Raw genomic sequence first — 13,691 nt, forward strand, 5'->3', positions numbered from 1 at the left:
CACCAAAATGCGTTTGAGGTCACTGTTCAACGAGAGTCAACAACCTGTTTATATTTTGTTATAAAAATGTAGGTTTTTAAATTATAATTCTTTATATACTAAGTTGTTTAAATATTAATATACGTATTTAATATTATTGTTCAACTTTATTTTCAAGAGCAATATATGAACTTACTCTGTGATGTGTGTTGGAGGACGATCAGCTACGGTGACGGAGGACGACGGGTGAAGGCTTCAGGTGCGGAGGAAGGCTGGTGAGGGCGGAGGACAGCCGGTAAGGGCTGAGTACGGCCGGAGACGGCGGAGGACTGCCGGAGACGGTGGAGGACGGCCGGATACAGCGGGTAAGGGCTGATGACGGCCAGTGAGGGCTGAGTACGGCTGGAGACGACGGAGGACTGGTGGAGGCTGGCTAGGGTTACTTGGTTGTAACTTCTCTATTTTTGGTGTGTGAAAATTATTTTAAGTTAATTATAGTTATTATATTTTGGCTGAGAAAATTTTTTTTTGGAGGGAACAGGTAAAAACTTTTGAGAGGGAAACAGGTAAAAAATAATTTATGGTGTAAACGAGCTTGGCTCGTCTAAAATTACTAAAGTCAATAAACTTTAAACATAGAATTAATAAACTCACTACGATATATAAAAGGTTTAAATGAAATAATACAATCAACAATGTCTCATTAATATGCATAATCAAACACGCCATTTTTTATCTTCATCATTCTTGTTTATTCTGCATAAAAAAATAATAAACTGGCTGTTATACTAAAAAATAAGAATAAATTATATTAATAAATTGATTATATCAAACCTTCATCAACGTAAACCCCGTTGATGTCATCACGTAAGTTTGTGGTATGCACAAAGTTGTCGTAATTAACCGGTTCAGTATCGACCGAAAATGGTGGAAGATCATCAAAGTGGTCGTATTCATCCTCGTTAACGACATTATCAACACCAAGAATGCGTCATTTACCTTGCAGTACAATGTGGTATCTTGTTTTGCTCGGGTCCTTGACATAGAAAACTTGTGACACATGTTTGGCCATAACGAATGGTTCAGATTTATAGACGTGAGTTGAAAGGTCGACAAGCGTAAAACCATATTTGTCAACTTGAACGCCTGTACGGTTATTCACCCACTTACATCTGAACAAATGAATTTTGAAATCATGATAGTCCAATTCCCACATTCATTCTATAGCATCATAATAAGAATCTTTGGCGATTTTTATCAATGTATCACGACGTTGTCTTCTGAACTCGGTTGTTGATGCTATTACTGTAAGTCCACTATTCTGCACCACACTTTTTTTATCTTGATCACGGGTGTAAAATGTATAACCGTTAATGTCGTACCCTTGATAAGTATCAACTATAAAATCTGGACCTTGCCCTAACCTTTTTATGGTTTCATCAACATCAGTTTCTTTTACCTTCCTTTTCATCCACTTTGATAACTCTTTGTTTTGAGTTTTTATGTACCATATATCATCCTTACCCGGGTTTGTCAACCGTAGCATTTGCATGTGTTCATTAACATATGGAGCAAGACATGTCATGTGTTTCAGGTCCACTAAATGTGCATCATGTAAAAGTTCGTGACCTGGCGAGAATGTTTTGAAACCAACTCCAGCATGACCATTAAGTCGTCCTAAATGATGAGTTTTAGGAATACCAACACTGTCAAGACCCTCCACAGAGCCTGTAAAAAAACAATATATTATATTGTAATTTAACACTAATAAATGTAATATAGTATTGATAGAATTACCTTGGCAGAACTCAATCACCTCTTCAGAAGTATACCCTTCAATAATACTGCCCCCTGGTCGATGACGATTTCTTACATAAACTTTTAAGACACTCATATATCTTTCAAAAGGGTACATGTATCGTAGGAACACAGGACCACAAGCCTTAATCTCTTGTACGATATGAGATATTAAGTGAACCATTATATCAAAAAATGATTGTGGAAAATACATCTCTAGTTCACAAAGGGTAACATAAACGTCTTTTTGCCATTTATCCAGTCGAACTCGGGCTTGGCTCGTTTGCACTTGTTTGCACCTCTACACACACAGGCATAAATATGTATATACACATATAGATAACAAAATATATACACATACTTATAAACAAATCAACAATAATGCAACAAAATTAAAATTTTCCATACCTTAATTAATTTGCTTGGTATTTGAATGATATATCTTGATTACTAGACAAATCAAACTTTAAATATGTATACATCAAAAAATATATAACAATACATAAATGTATAAGTTAAAACTAAATTAATATGCCTCAAAGTTGAGTTACGTAAATGATGTGCAGGTCGGTTTGGAAGAAAAAAAAAAGAGAGAAGTTATTATATCATATATATATTTATATTTATATAAGAGATAATAATTTGAAAGCTGGTTAAGTTAATTGGAAGAGAAAAAGAGAAGTTAGAATATATAAGTGATAATATATAGTTTGAAATTAGTTGAACTTTTGAATTATATTTGTTGGGTGTCATGTGTGAACCGCATCTCTTTTGCTATCGGCTATCAAAAGGTGCGGGTGTTATTTGACTGCATCTTTTGTCTTTGTGAACCGTTGTATTAATTTAGCTTAAAACCGTTTTTATGTCAAAAGGTGCGGTTGAATAGCTGAATCGCACCTTTTGTATTTTGCCTATCACATCTTTTGCCCATTTTTGTAGTAGTGTCCAACATATTTTTGTGTCTGTAAACAAGAGGAAACTCTTAAGTCACCTCCACTCCCCCACTTATCTATGGCAAATCTCGAGCATTCGGGAGAAGAAAATCAAGGCGTCGGTTCGTTCAACTCGAAGACCGGGGAACTTAGACATGTATCCGACCCGGATCCATTTCACGTTTGTTCAGCGCGACATCATATTTTCACTCATTTACTTTCAAACACAAAAAATTCTCATTTTTCCTCCAACACTACATCCATTTTTTAAGCATTTGTATATTTCACATAGTCACCTTCTATTTTATATCTATAAACTCTTGTACTTTTATAAACTAAAATCTTATTTCTTAATTCATATTATTTAAAAATCAAATAGGTTAAATAGATTTAAAATAAAATAATAAAGAAATATAAATAAAATTTTAAGATTACATAAACAATAAATAAAACAACCACGCGAAACACACAAAAAGAAATTATTAAATAACTTTTTTTAAAATTACATAAACAATAACATTTTTTTATTAAAAAATTTTACCGTTGAAATTAAAAGAAATTATTTTTTAATTCAAAAAGAAAGATAATTAAAGTGGGTGTTTGAAATTGGTTTTAAATTTTAAATGAAAAATTAATCAAATTGGACCTACTTCAATCATATCAATCAATCATACCCAGTAAAATCCCACCGACAGCAGAGCTATAGGTAGGGTCTGGGGAGGGTGGGATGTAGGCACACCGTACCTCTATCCAAAGGAATAAAGAGGTGGCTTTCAGAGAGACCCTCGGCTCTAAGAACATGTGTGTGAAGCAAAAAAAGGAAATCAAAGTTTAACAGTTATATAAAAAACTACTACTAATTATAATAATATTAATAAAAAGGTCACAGTTTAACCGCAATATAAAAGCTAATAATAATAATAATAAAATATGTAAGGGAAATACCATTATGGTATGTGACCTAAATAAGTTAAGTCTAAGCCCTAAGGTATTCAATTCTCTCTAAAAATCCTTAACTTTAATTCTACTTCTCCACGAATTCCTATCCTCAACCATGTCCTCGGAGAGGTTTAGGTCTATCAAATCATGCCTAATCCTCTCATCCCAAGTCAATTTCGGTCGTCCTCTACCCCTCCTCCCCTCTATAGTAATGTTTTCTACGGATCTAACATGATTCGTCGTCTGTCTTCTCTTTACATGTCCAAACCATCTCAATCTCCACTCTCTTATCTTGTATGCTATGTTCGCCACCCCTAATCTCTCGCAAAGCACAACGTTTCTTATTCTGTCTAGCCTTGTGTGCCCACACATCCAACGTAGCATTCTCATTTCTGCTACCTCCATCTTCCGCACTTGTGCCTTCTTGATGGCCCAACAATCTGTTCCATATAGCATTGCAAGTCTAACTGCCACCCTATAGAATTTTCCCTTCAGATTAGTCGGGAAACTCTTGTCGCATAATATACCTGTGGCTGCTTTCCATCTACACCATCCTACCTGAACTCGGTGGGTCACATCACTGTCTAATTCCCCATCGCTCTGTACAAATGATCCTAAATACTTGAACTTCGTTACCTGCGGGACCAATTGCCCTTCAATTGTGATGTGTGCGTCTTCACTGTCGTTTATCTCACCAAAATCACAGTGTAGGTACTCCGTCTTAGATCGGCTAATCTTTAAACCTTTTGTCTCTAAGGTTGTTCGCTACTCCTCAAGCCTCATGTTTAGATCTTGTTTTTTCTCAGCAAGTAACACAATATCGTCTGCGAACATCATGCACCACGGGAGAGTCCCCTGAATCGACTTTGATAACTCATCCAAGACTACTGCAAAAAGAAACGAGCTCAACGCTGACCCCTGGTGAAGACCTACCTCTACAGGAAAGAAATCAGTATCCCCCACTGGCGCACGGACACTTGTTTCACTCCTGGTATACATATCCATAATTATCTCTATGTATTTCCTGGGCACTCTTCTACCCTCCAAGCACTCCCAGAGCACCTGTCGTGGCACACTGTCGTAGGCCTTTTCTAGGTCAATAAACACCATATGTAGATCACGCTTCTTCTCCCTATACTTTTCCATTAATCTTCTTATAAGGTGTATTGCCTCTGTGGTGGAACGGCCCGGCATGAAGCCAAATTGGTTGACCGTAACCTGAGTTTCTCGTCTAAGTCTAACCTCAATCACTCTTTCCCATAGCTTCATAGTATGACTTAGTAGTTTGATTCCTCGGTAGTTACCACAACATTGGGCGTCTCCTTTGTTCTTATAGATAGGAACTACAACGCTGCTCCTCCACTGGTCTGGCATCTTACCTGATTTGAGAATACTATTGAACAGAGTAGTTAACCACATGACTCCTTCCTCCCCCAGACACTTCCACACCTCGATGGGTATGTTGTCTGGGCCAACCGCCTTAGACCTTCCCATCCTCCTAAGTGCGTCCTTCATGTCACACCCGGTCCATAGGCGGAAACAACCGGTGTGCGACTCATGAAAGGTTTTTCGAGAGCGCGGTTAAGCAAACAACTATATGATAAAAATACATGAGGATTTCATTCAAGATATAAGTTTTACAAAATACCAATAATAAAGTTTACATGTAACATATTGAGATTTCACAGTTATGTCCCGCCGAAGGGGGAATAAAACCATGAAAACTCCAAAATATAAAATCCTCATACATGAAATTTTCATAGTTAAACATAAAATCGTAGTGAGACACCGTGACCTCTCCACGTGGCTAAATACCTGAAAGACACGTAAAATAATTTAATCAGTATAAACTGAGTGAGTTCACAAGTTTTGTGACTCGATAAAATGCTTTCTAATATAATTCTCATAACGTCATGAATGCAATATCCATGACTTGCAGTGTAACGTGAATACATGAGTTCGTAACCATTCCTTGACTATATATATACACCATAAAGCCCCACATAACATCCCACGAGTCCACGAGGGAATAAATAAATCGGAAAACTAAGCACCCGTCTTATAAAGTGGCGCGACCACTTACGAGTGGGTTGGTCAGACCAGTAGTACTACCCGTAGAGTTCCTCGGCTATAGTTGCCTATAGTTTATGGTTACAATATATACCGGGGACTTTATGTACCATGAGCGCGCCAAATATCTCATGTACACGCACATTGTAAATCAAGATATACACCATGATAAAACATATTTAAACACATGTCCCTCGCCCCGAAAACAGTTTAAAACATAGTGAAAATAGTGAAAATAGGGGCTGTGAGACTCACCTTAAATCGAGGAATAATGTTCCGTTATACTTGGTGAGTTTCCTGTATTATATCGTATACGTACATTCTTCAGTACATAATACTTATACTACTATTAATACTTAGCCCGATACATACTTATGAGGTGGCGGTATATATGTATTTTTATACCTTAGCGATATGGACGTTAGACAACGTCTTATACTTGTTATATATATGCCCGTTATATTCTCTTTATATATATATCCTTCGAGCATTAGGGAATGCTCGATACAAATTATTAGTCGGTAATCATGACGTTCGTGACATGCTTTGGCCTAATAGGTTTTGGAGCTCTCATCGTTAGTCCCCAGGTAGGTAACGGGCCCATCTATGATATATTCAGTTACCAGCCTAGACAGGACGTCCCGACTACCGGCACCTCCACCCTTCCAGTTACTCGCAATGTCCATCACAAAAACCCGTATTTTATATTTATTGCACATATATAGGAATATATGTGTATGACTTGTATACTTATTTTGTTATGTATATATTATAAGTATTATTAATATCCTTTTTAAATCTTATAAGCATATATTATATATATCTTACTAGTACTCGTATTTTATCATTATTATTATTATTATTACTATTATTATTACTATTATTATTTTTACTTTTATGACGAACCCGATACGGTTTTTAATACGTTAGTTATATCCTTTGTAAAGTTTAACATAACCAAAATTCCATTTTTACATTTAGATCATCTTGTTTATTTATAAATGGGTTTTACTACTGAAGATCATTTTTACCTTAACCTTCCTTAAACACCCCTTTAAATCCTTTATATCTTTTACTTAACATGATTTATCCTTACTTATATGTCACACTTCAAGTTTATATTCATGATTTATCACCTCATTAAATATATGTATCTTAGGCTTAATCCATGTTTTTCTATTAAACATAATATGATTTTATTACCTTGGAAATGTCGGTTTTTCGAGACGTTCTTGAGCGTGTTTAGGCTCTTGGATGATGGTCTTGTAGTGTAGGCTCTAGAATATGTTTATTAAACATGAACACAAGTGTTAAAATCAAAGGAAACGAGTGTGTGTTGGCTGGACAGAAAAGAACCATTTTCCAGCAAGTATTTTATGAAGAACAATTAGACTTTTAGGCTTACCAAGTGCTGAAATTAAGCCGGAAATGGATATTCGAAAGATGGTTCGTGATCCTTACGAGTTTCCTTGGATTTCTAAACAAGAATCACCGAAAAATACCAAGTAGTTTGTGAGATATGAACAAAAGAAGAGAGGTGGGTACTGCTGGAAAATGCAGTTTCCCAGCAGTGACCTTCGAAGGTTCAAAGCTTCTTACCGAGTTTTCCGGGCAGAGATCCGTTCAAGGCTTTCCACTACGGTTTAAGGATTTCTTCTAGCTTTCCAACGATATATAGGGTTCAGAGGGTTCAGGGCAGAATTATAGAGAAATTGGGTTGCAAAGAGGCGGTTGCTTGGTGTTGCGCTGCTGCTGTTCTTCAGCCATGAAAAGAGAAATTTAGAGTGTGTTTAAGGGTTTGTATGAGTTTGTGTGTGGTGTTTTTCATCAAAATAATTGGTCTTATTTATAGGCAAACCCAAGGGAACACATCCCTTGATTTGGGGGATCCAAAAGATTACAATCCCTTGATTTAAGGGTGTCAAATCTTACACCATAAAGTGAAATAGTTGGTCAAAGCATGGTTTTTATTGTTGTTTATTTGATGGAATGGGGGTAGGCGGCCATAGGGAATGGTTAGGAAGATTTTGCTTGATCTTGTAGTACTTTCAATATTGTGCCCATACCTTGGTAGGTAAAAGATAAGATCTTCCAGAAGCATAGACTGGCTCATTTTGGGCGGAAGTATTCCCTTCCCCGCAGGTCTTCCCGCAGGTCTTCCCGCAGGGTCTTCCCGCAGGTCTTCCCGCAGGGTCTTCCCGCAGGGTCTTCCCGCAGTCTTCCCGCAGGTCTTCCCGCATGTCTTCCCGCAGGGTCTTCCCGCAGGTCTTCCCGCAGGGTCTGAGCACGGTCTTTGAGCACTTTGAGCACAGGGTCTTTGAGCACAGGTTCTTTGAAAAGGATTTTTGGTTTTTAGGGTTTTTCGCAAGGATTCTTCCCACGGGTTTCCCAATGTCACGCAGAGTTTTTCCACTCTTCTGTTTGAACTTTGGGTATATTATAGATGATATGGAACCCGTATTTATTTTGGTTCCCGGTATGATGTATATTTAAATTTAGCCCGGAGTTATATTTGGTTAAATAGTGCTCCATATTGTAATCCTTTATGGATTGTTTAAATTATTAACTTCATATTATTTTTGACTAGTATACCTTTAATTCCTTCATAGTTTCATATCTTGGTCGTCTCACTGTATAATGTATCATTGATTTGGCCGGTTCGGCGACTATATTCCATTATTTAAACGTTTATGGCGTTTTGGTCCTAATTAGAGTATTAGAACATTACTGGGCATGGTCTTACCATTACCCCTTATATTGGATCATAGGTATATATTTAGCTTGATATGTTTGTCACCTCTGACTATTACTGGGCTGTCTTTATCATATAGTCGTTCTCATCGGCACTTTATAAAATCCTATAGGCATTACGACTGTTCTCGTTCACATTTCAAGTATACTATGGTTTATACGTCATATAACTTATATAATCAACACATAATTTAAATCAAGTATATAGATTAGAGTGTGAAATAATTATCGGGTGTCACATTCTCCCCCTGTTGGAAGAATTTCGTCCCGAAATTTGTTGTTAGTTATCCGTTATAGTTGGGTCCGGGAAAAGGTGTGGGTACTTCTTTCGAATTTGATCTTCTCTTTCCCAGGTAAACTCGGGTCCTCTTTTAGATTTCCACTGTACCTTCACTAACTTAATCCGACTTCTTCGTAGTTTTTGTTCTTTCCAGTCGGTAACGGCTATCGGTTCTTCAACAAAATGTAACCGATCGTCAATATGTACTTCATCTAAAGGTATAATTAAAGATTCATCGGATAGACACTTTTTAAGGTTCGACACATGGAATGTGTCATGTACCCCGTTAAGTTCTTCCGGTAGCTTCAACTTATAGGCCACTGGACCTATCCTTTCCAGGATCTCGAACGGTCCGGTATATCTTGGGCTGAGCTTGCCCCGCTTTCCAAACCTTGGAACTCCTTTCCATGGCGAGACTTTTAAAAGAACTTTATCTCCCACTTGGAATTCCAAAGGCTTGCGTCTCACATCCGCATAACTTTTCTGTCGATCGCGGGCCGTTTTCAGTCGTTCTTTTATTTGAAATATCTTGTCAGTTGTTTCTTGAATTAGTTCGGGACCCGTCATTTGTCTGTCGCCAATTTCCGCCCAGCACAAGGGCGACCTACACTTACGACCATACAAAGATTCGAACGGTGCAGCCTTTATGCTCGTGTGGTAGCTATTATTATATGAAAATTCCACCAAAGGAAGGTGAACATCCCAGCTACCACCAAAATCAATTGCACACGCTCTTAGCATATCCTCCAATGTTTGTATAGTTCGTTCGCTTTGGCCGTCAGTCTGGGGATGGTAGGCGGTACTCATATCTAATCGCGTGCCCAAAGCTTTTTGTAACGACTTCCAAAAATGAGACGTAAATCGACTGTCGCGGTCAGAAATAATCGAGACTGGGACTCCATGTCTTGACACGATCTCTTTTATATATAGTCTAGCTAACCGCTCCATCTTATCCGTTTCTTTGATAGCTAAGAAATGCGCGGATTTGGTTAGCCGGTCGACTATCACCCATATGGTGTCATAACCTCCTGGAGTCCTAGGTAACTTCGTAATGAAATCCATCGAGATTTGTTCCCATTTCCACATGGGAATCTCGGGCTGTTGTAATAATCCGGATGGTTTCTGATATTCCGCCTTGACTTTTGCGCAAGTTAAACATTTTCCCACATAATTTGCTATATCACCCTTAAGATTAGGCCACCAATAGTATCCCTTTACATCTTTATACATTTTATCTGCACCGGGGTGCACGGAATACTTCGTCTTGTGGGCTTCATCAAGTATTCTTTCACGTAATCCTCCCTCGAGAGGAACCCATATTCGGTTGACAAAGTACAGGGTACCGTCTTCTTTGGATTCTAAGTTGTCAACCATACCACGGAGACCCTCGTCTTTGATATTATCAGGTTTCAAAGCTTCTCGTTGGGCTTCGTGGATAAGGGTGGTGAGGTTCGTACTTATAGTTAGCCCTAAAACTTTAACACGTGATGTCTTCACCCTGTCTTTCCTGCTTAAAGCGTCTGCTACAACGTTCGCCTTTCCAGGGTGGTACTTGATCACACAATCATAATCATTCAATAATTCAACCCACCGTCGTTGCCTCATGTTTAATTCTTATTGATCAAATATATGTTGTAGGCTTTTATGATCGGTGTAGATTGTGCAATGAGTGCCGTATAAGTAATGACGCCATATCTTAAGTGCAAACACCACTGCGCCCAATTCTAAATCGTGAGTGGTGTAATTTTTCTCGTGCACTTTGAGTTGTCGTGACGCGTACGCGATGACTTGATTTCTTTGCATAAGGACACAACCAAGTCCTTGATGCGAAGCATCGCAATAAACTACGAAGTCATCCGTCCCTTCAGGTAGAGCTAGGATAGGCGCACTACAAAGCTTCTGTTTTAGCAACTGGAACGCCTTTTCTTGTTTATCTCCCCAATTAAAAGGTTTATCCTTCTGTGTGAGCGCAGTAAGGGGTTGTGCTATCTTCGAGAAATTTTCAATAAATCGCCGATAGTAGCCTGCTAGCCCTAGAAATTGTCGTATTTCCGTCGGTGTCTTCGGCACTTCCCAGTTTTTAATGGCCTCTACTTTTGAAGGGTCAACATGAATTCCCTTTTCGTTGACGACATGGCCTAAAAAGTGTACTTCTCTTAACCAAAATTCACACTTTGAAAACTTTGCATACAACTTCTCCTTTCTCAACAATTCTAAAATCAATCGAAGGTGTTGCTCGTGCTCCTCTTTCGTTCGGGAATAAATTAATATGTCATCTATAAACACTATCACGAACTTGTCTAGGTAAGGTTTGCACACTCGGTTCATTAAGTCCATGAACACGGCAGGTGCGTTCGTTAGCCCAAAAGGCATGACTAGAAATTCATAATGACCATACCTCGTTCGAAACGCAGTCTTTGGTACATCATCCTCGTGTATCTTCAGCTGATGGTACCCGGATCGTAGATCTATTTTGGAATAGAAACTAGATCCCTGTAATTGGTCAAACAAATCATCAATCCTCGGTAAAGGGTACCGATTTTTGATGGTCAGTTTGTTAAGTTCCCTGTAATCAATACACATACGGAACGAACCGTCTTTCTTCTTGACAAATAGTACCGGGGCTCCCCAAGGTTAGTAGCTCGGGCGTATGAAACCCTTGTCTAGTAGCTCCTGTAATTGATTCGATAGTTCTCGCATTTCCGAGGGAGCTAATCGATAAGGTGCTCGCGCTACTGGTGCAGCTCCTGGTACTAGATCGATTCGAAACTCCACTTGTCTTTGAGGTGGTAACCCTGGTAGATCTTCTGGAAAGACTTCGGGGAAATCTCTCACTATAGGTATACTTCCTATCTTCCTTTCTTCATCCTTCTTCTCCACCACGTGGGCTAAGAAAGCTTGACACTTCTTTCGCAAGCACTTTCGTGCTTTCATACACGAAATTAACTTCATCACAGTGCCACGTCTTTCCCCTTGAATAGTCAGCGTTTCACCACTTGCCAAGGGTACGCGGATTTGCTTGTCATAACAAATAATTTCAGCATGGTTCTTTGCTAACCAATCCATGCCTATAACGACATCAAAACTTCCTAAATCTATCGACAACAGATCTACGTTAAATTCATGTTCTCCCATCACTAGTACGCAACTTTCCACTATATCGTCTGATCGTAACTGTTTGCCATTAGCTAATTCTATAGCATAGGGCGTTGCTAATTTACTAGGTGCTAAACCAAGTAGGTCCTTAAATTCAGTGGATATAAAACTTAAATCCGCACCAGTATCAAATAACACAGACGCATAGTGGTTGTTAAGTAGGAACGTACCAGTGACGACATTTGGGTCTTCCTTAGCTTCACCCGCCCCGATAACAAAAGCCCTAGCTTGAGCTGTATTCTTCATCTGCGGACAGTCCTTGATAAAATGACCCGTATTTCCGCACCCATAACAAGCTCGTGGTGTCGTTTTCCCCGGTTCTTGCTTCACAACTACTGCACCATTCTTAATTCTACACTTAGCTTCCACATGCCCTCTCTTGTGACAATGCTTACACACAATACTTGAGCAGTCACCAACATGATAATACTTGCATTTGTCACACCACGAGTTTGACCCGCTATACGTCTTCCGTGGTTGATCCGTGGTATGGGCGGCATACACTTTCACAGTTTCTTGTTTCTTGACAGGGGGTTCCTTGGAACTTGACCCTTGATTACGAGAGGCCCAGCTCCTCTTGTGATTGTTATGGCGGCTGTTGCTGCGTTGGGAGAATGGTTGGCTTGCTTCCTTCCGAGTTGGCTTTCCTAGGGTGCCAGCTCGTACTGCATCCTCTGTCAGACTCAGACCTAGTTCAACAGCCTCGGCCATGGTCGCAGGCCTAGTGGCCGTGATTGGTCCCCTAATAACTGTTGCTAATCCCCAGATGTACCTTTCAACTCTCTTTTCTTCAGTGGTGGCCATATGAGGAACTATTCGGCATAGCTCGTGAAATCGCGTGTTATATGCTGTGATGTCGGCTCCCTTCATGGTGAGCGTCCAGAACTCATTTTCCAACTTCTGCATCTCAGTCCTTGGGCAATATTTCTTTTCCATCATCTCCTTTAACTCTTTCCAGGTCTTACCATAGGCCACGTCTCGGCGTAGGGTTTGTACTTGTAAATTCCACCACGATAGGGCTTCATCTTGAAACATACATGTCACGTACAACACTTTCTGCTTTTCTGTGCATCCACTGATTGCTATCACAGATTCTGTCTTCTCGATCCAACGGATAACTCCTATGGCTCCTTCCGTTCCCTTAAAGGACCATGGTTTGCATGTCATGAAAGTTTTGTAGGAACATCCTCGTTCCTCACCGCCAGTCTCTGGAACTACATTTTCAGTGTTTGCGGAATTCCTTCGTTCTTGACTTGAGTCGCCCCTACTGGCTTCGTAGGCGGCTATCGCTTGCGCTATGACTTCTTGTAATTGCGCAGGTGTATTAGGTAAACTGTCGTTCCTTCTCCTTGGCATTTTCCTTCAAGTTGAGAATAAGAAGGATCGGTTAGTATTGGCATCACGCTTGTATGTAAGTAGTTGTAGGGTTCGATACTTATTACATTCACACCCATATATTTGCTTATAGTCATACTTATCAATCATATACTCGCATACATAGATTTTATTATTACATCTCATTATACCACATCGTATACTCATACTCATATATCATAAACATAACTTCATTACATCAAAAGATTTGATTACATAAGTTTATGTTTAAGTCTACTACAAACTCCTACAACATACAAGCGTTTTGCCAAAAGATCGGGTCGTAGCCCGTAATATATTACTTCCCATACATATGATTACTACCCGCTAATACTAGTCTATAGTCGCTTCATGGCATCGGTGGTGGCGGTGGTGGAAACATGTCTCCCAAAAAGGTTTGAATCGTCTTAACC

The sequence above is a fragment of the Bidens hawaiensis genome, unplaced genomic scaffold, assembly GCF_021521415.1.
Source record: "Bidens hawaiensis isolate Kalapana, Puna unplaced genomic scaffold, B.hawaiensis_p1.1 tig00007049_1, whole genome shotgun sequence".
Lineage (NCBI taxonomy): Eukaryota > Viridiplantae > Streptophyta > Magnoliopsida > Asterales > Asteraceae > Bidens > Bidens hawaiensis.